Source organism: Melanotaenia boesemani, chromosome 18, assembly GCF_017639745.1.
Source record: "Melanotaenia boesemani isolate fMelBoe1 chromosome 18, fMelBoe1.pri, whole genome shotgun sequence".
NCBI lineage: Eukaryota > Metazoa > Chordata > Actinopteri > Atheriniformes > Melanotaeniidae > Melanotaenia > Melanotaenia boesemani.
Genome location: NC_055699.1, coordinates 30,139,336 through 30,145,335, shown reverse-complemented (window position 1 = coordinate 30,145,335; position 6,000 = coordinate 30,139,336).

The following is a 6,000-nucleotide window of genomic DNA, read 5'->3' as shown; positions in this document are numbered from 1 at the left end:
CTGGATCAAGGTTTGTAGTCCTATCCTGAGGGAAGAATGATGCATGAAGGAAGTGTGTTCCTGTTGGTGGTTATTTAGTGAACCAATGAGAGTGTTGATCTAAACCAGCAGAGAGTTTGCTTGTGAAGATTTTTGGTGCAAGAAGAGTTTTGGTGGAAACTTTAAAGAAAAAAGGCTCAGCGAAGCGTGGATTGCAGAATGGTTTGTGACGTGAGTCATTTAGAAAAACAAGAAGGCAAAGTGTGAGTGAGTGAGTGAGGTCCTTTGACCCCAGTCTGCCACTAGTACGCAGGCCTTGGTTCCAGTGGTTAGGCTCTGTACCTGTCCTGTTCTGTTAGAGAGAGAGAGGTGTGTTCGATCACTAAAAAAAATCACGTCTTGTCCCCTATAGAAGCCACGTCTTTCAGAAGACTCGGCTTTTTGGAAAGGGAGACCTGTGATGTCCTTTGACCCCTGTGTGCCTCTGCAACACAATTTCTAGACCTTGTTTCGTTAAGGTCAGCCGATGTCCCTAGTCCAGTAGTGTGTTTTTAGATTTATAATATAATTCTCTTGCTGTCTGGGATAATTTAAACATAAGACACCTGTGCTCTAAAGAGTCTCAAAAAAAAAACCAACCTATAAGGTGAAAGAATGATGTCTCACTGTTATTAAACGCTTTTTAGGAAAGTTACAAGGTCTGTCTTTTTCAGTTTTTCAGTCAAAATGCCTTTTCTTTGAGTTTAACAGCCAAAACACCCAACTCTAAGCAAAGCTCAAGCTTGTGAGATGTTTCACGGCTGTGTTGATGGCTTCAGTCAGAATGTCACTAAGAATTTAAAGAAAGAATTATTTTAGATTGACTCATTGAGAAAGTGTACGTCACAAAGAAATTATTTCCTAACAGTCATTATTATCCCTAATGGTGATAATAATAGCCATGAAGCCAAAAACTAGTTTCCTTAGCATGCATCAATGTATTATTTTGTCAGGTGACATAAACCAAAGCTGCCAGGTAGTTCAGAGAGAGAGAGAGAGAGAGAGAGAGAGAGAGAGAGAGGAGATGCTGAGGCAGGCAGAGAAGAAGGTGGAGATGTAGGAGAAGAGGCAGGTGAGCTTTACTTCCTGCTTGTCCTGTACATGAAATGTGCTATACAAATAAACTGCCTTGCCTTTAGCACTCGGAGTTGACCTGGGTGATGTAAATAATTGAAATGCATTTATTATCATAATATATTATAGAGAAGTGTTTACCTGACCTTCACACAATATTTTATAAAGTGAAAATTCTTGGGTACAGATCCTGAAAAAGATGTATTATTATAATTTAAACATGTTTTTTGAACAACGAGTCAAAGTTGTGGCATATAGATTTTCTTTTTCTAAATTATTACGGCTATAAGGACGATGATGTCTGTGACTGTGTAACAGGGGTTTATCACTTTTGCAGTTCTATCTGTTAACGGTCACATTTATGTTAATGAATTTAACTAATGTGTTTCTTATCATTTCTGATTAAAGTGCATTTTTGTGATGTATTGTTGTACAAACTATTTTCTATCTAGAAAATATTAATGTGAAATAAATTTGCCCAACATATTTCTTCATCTTATGAAATCACAGAAACCAGTAAGGGAAATAATTCTGTTTTCAGTTTGTCAAACAAATCAAACAAACAAACAAAAGCAATTTATTGTAAATTCCTGAATAGAATATTTAGCATTATAATCGTCTGCTTGTTCATTGGTCCTGTCCACTCAATTACATGATATTGAAATGAAAGTCTTTCATAAGGACGAGTAACAAAACAGTTGTCTTTTTCTGTGAGGAACTTTTTATGCCTTTGCTAATGTCAAAATCGACTCTGGAACCCACACATACAGAGCAGATCTCACCATCAGTACCCCGGCTACATGAGATTTGAACCAGGGACCTTTTTGCTGTGATGCAGCAGTGATGACCACCACAACATCAGTCCACTGTGGAAAAAAAAAAAAAAAAAACAAAGGTCGGGGTCTCCCAGAGATGACAGACCGATCATGTTTTTCCATGGCGAGGGTGCTAGTCACAGTGAGCATAATGTCTCTAAAGTCAAACTGATGCCCCACTGTCTCATTAAACTGGTATGCTAGACACACCTGTATGATGCTCGTGTAAGCTATTCTACTGACTAGCAACATTTATGGGGAAGTAAAGTTTCTTTCTTTCTAAGTGTTTCTACAGGGATATTATGGCCGATAAGCTGCAGATGACAGTGTGAGAGGAGAATAAAGCAGTAAAACCGGCAGTTTTGAGTAATAAAACCGCTTCTTACTTTGTACTTTTTCCAAATATGTCCAATGCCACCATTGTTGTCTGATTACCTTTTGTTTTGTCTGGTTAAAAAGTTGGTGAAAAAGGTCATAAAGGTAAGACATGGAGAGGTAGGACAGAGATCTCACCACCAGACACAAACTGAGGCCGCAAGGGAACTGAAATAAAAAAATGTATTTAATAAAAAAGCAAATATTGACATAGATGGTGTTTTTCATGGCAGTTTTTTAACCTTATTACGACTATCTTCTTTGCTCATGTATGGTTATGGTTACTGGAACTCTGTCCATCTTCCTATACTAACACGAGAGAAATCAATTTACCACAAAGAGACAAAACAGATGCTTGAAAAACATGTTGGAAATTGATTAGGCTAATAATCGTTCTGAAAATCTGTTGTCAGAGATTTGCTCTAATTCAGACTATAGCATCAAAAAGATGTCTTTTTCCAGTCCATCCAGCTGATGTTGGCTCTGAACACCTTCCAGAAAGGAGAAGAATTTCCTTGTGAGCTGTATAACAAGTAAGGTTCTTTCAGGCGAGTCAAATTCACCGTGTATTTCACACGATAAAGGGCAAGAACCCAAACATGAAAAGATTTCAATTATCATAAAGGAAAGCAAATCAGGTGTGAATTTTATATATATTACACCACAAAAGCATTTTCTTTTTCTATTAGAATGATTGTGTACTTCAAATGTGCTGAGGCTATAATGGTCAATACACAGTTGATACTGTAAGGCAGATCACAGCAGCTAAGTCTGACCAACCCCGTTCTGTGCATGTTATCCAGTATAGTATTCAGATTGGGTAACAGGAGCAGCATGCACACAAATGAGAACAGTACTCACGGCTTGGTGCATGGACAGCTCAGCTTGCTGTTCCATGCGGAGCTAGAGACCGCAACCCAACACAGCAGCGATAAAGATGCTAATGTAGATGCTACATATCTGTACGTACCATCTGCGTTCAGTAAAGTTGCCAAAACGGATATTCCTTGTGGTGTGAAGTCTTTCCCATGCACACACGTTCAGAAGGAGGAGTACAGTTCCCGTTGGAGATCCAAAAAGCACAACAGTTGGTATCAGAAGTGGGATATCCCCAAACTTTCCCAACCGTGAGTTTATCCACTGGACAGAGAAGTTAACAGTTGCTAATTAAAGCTAACGGAAATAGTGGATGCTGATGGAGCCAGAGAAGCTAACATGGGCTTGCATGAGCTATCAGGCAATAATAAAAGCCACTGCTGCAGTACTGCTTCTTGGTACTTGTGGGTTTTATCCACAGGGGACTGTTTATGTGCACAGGCCCGCAGCCGAAGCTGCACAATACCACAGGTGTAATCGCTCCCTGCAGTCATCAGCTCAAAAAAATCAACCAATATCCACCTAATTTTAACCAGTTTTCAATTGGTTTAAGAAACAAATACCTCTGGATTACAACAATTTTTTGAATTTGGTGAAATATTTGGATCTTTTCAGCAGAAGGTACAACCCTCTGGTAAGCAGATACCATCACCAAACTTTTTGTATTATCTAAGGACTACATTTGCTGCAACAATGACCACAGGGAAATTGGCTGGAGATCTGGTGGAGATAAAGAAATGTTTGGATTTTATGTCACAAGAAATAACTAAAGTGGCAAAACAACAGAGAGGCAAGAAGCACTGGACAAAATTAAACATCTCAAGGCTATAATGCAAGAAAAGGATAAAAAATTGAACAACTGGAAAGAAGAATTGATGACTTGGAGCAGTGTTCAAGGATAAAAGACCTCTTGATATTGGGGCTTGAAATACATCACACTTATGCACAGGCTGCAGCTGATGATAGGGGAAATGACAGTGAGCTACCTTCTGCTCTAAATCTGGATACTTCTTCATTGGAAGATCAGGTAATCAAGACCTTTAAAAGCAGAGACATCACAATAGACAGTAAAGATATTGTTGCTTGTCATACTTTGGCTCAAAAAATAGCAAAAAGCCAAATATTCTCATCAGACTTGCTAGTAGGAAACGGAAAATGAAGGTGCTGAGAAATGCTAAAAAATTGAAGGGCACAAGCGTATATGTGAATGAGCACCTTACAAAATAAAAATTCTGAAATCGCAAGACAAGCAAGGATCCTGAGAAGAGAAAAGAAGATTCATGACACCTGGACGAGAACCTGCACAGTACTGATAAAGCTGAATGGAGCCCCAGAGCACCAAATGTGATGCTTATCAAAGATATTTTACAACTTGAACAATACAAATGACACTAGCTGGGGATGAACATGGATGACATGACGAAGACTACCCACAATCAATGGACAATAAAAAAATAAGACCCACTAAGAATTTGGATGGATCAGCAGTAAGAACAGAAACTGGTGATGCATGTTATGAAAGCCTGCAGCTGCAAATGTTTGATTACACGGAGTATAAATCACAGGATATACTAAATGATATCGATCCAGAGAATAATTTCTTTACTACAGTACATACTCATTGTGACTATTATATAGAAGATCTGTTTGAAAGTAATGTGATTACAAAAGACAAATAATCTGTTATACATTTTAATTGCAGAAGTCCTGATTATTTGGTGGTTGAGACAAACAAAAATTAAATTTACTGCAACAGCAATTTCTGAGCAATATGTCATTTGTAATTAATACAACTATAGAGTGTGTCACTGGAAACTGAGATGGAAAAATTAAAGAATGAAATAATTAGCTGTATGTATAGAAAACCAGGATCCTGTGTTGAAAAGTTTAGGAAAAAAATATATGATGGCATAAACAATAAAAATGTGTTTTGTTTGCGGGGTTTGCAAAATGTAAATACAGAGTTTATTAATTCCATGTTTAGTTTAGGATTGTATCAAATCAATCACTCGACCAGCTCGAATAACAAGAAACAGTGAAACAGTGATTGATAATATATTTACTAAAGTTATTGAAAGGGATGTGTTAAGCGGAATTTTAATTGCTGACCTTTTACCTGTTTTTACAATAGTACAGAGGCCTACAAAAGTTACCAAAAGTAAAACGTTTGTAGTTTCAAGACAACAAACTCAAGAAGCAGTAAATTTATTTAAAGTTGTTTTAATTAAACAGACCTGGGGTGAGGTTTATGTAGAGGATGTAAACATGGCTTATGAAAGTTTTCTGAATATCATTATTACCCTTTATGAAAAAAGCTGCCCTTTAGTCCACAAAGTAAAGAGAAATAAATATGCTGAATCAATCAATCTAATGACATTGCAAATGAATTGAACAAATATTTTATTGATTCTGAGCCTAACTTGGCAAAAGAGACGAATTCTAATCAAAATGATGTAAACAAAATTGTAGGTTAAATAACAAATTTAGATAAAACTATATTTACACAGAGTACAAATGAAAATGAAATTATTACAATTGTCCAAAACTTCAAAAATAAAAGCTGAGCAGATTGGAATGGAGTGGATATGTCAGCATTAAAAGACATCATTGGGTGTACATTCACACCACTGGCACACATCTGTAACCAGTCAGGCAGGTTTCCAGAAAAGATGAAGATCGCGAAGCTTATTCCGATTTCTAAGGCTGGGGACAAACATTACGTCTCTAATTACACACCGATTTCCCTTTACTGCAACTTTCAAAAATACTGGAAAAAATATTTCTTAAAAGATTCTATGATTTTATTGAAAAACATAATATTCTCTGTGAGCAACATTAGTTC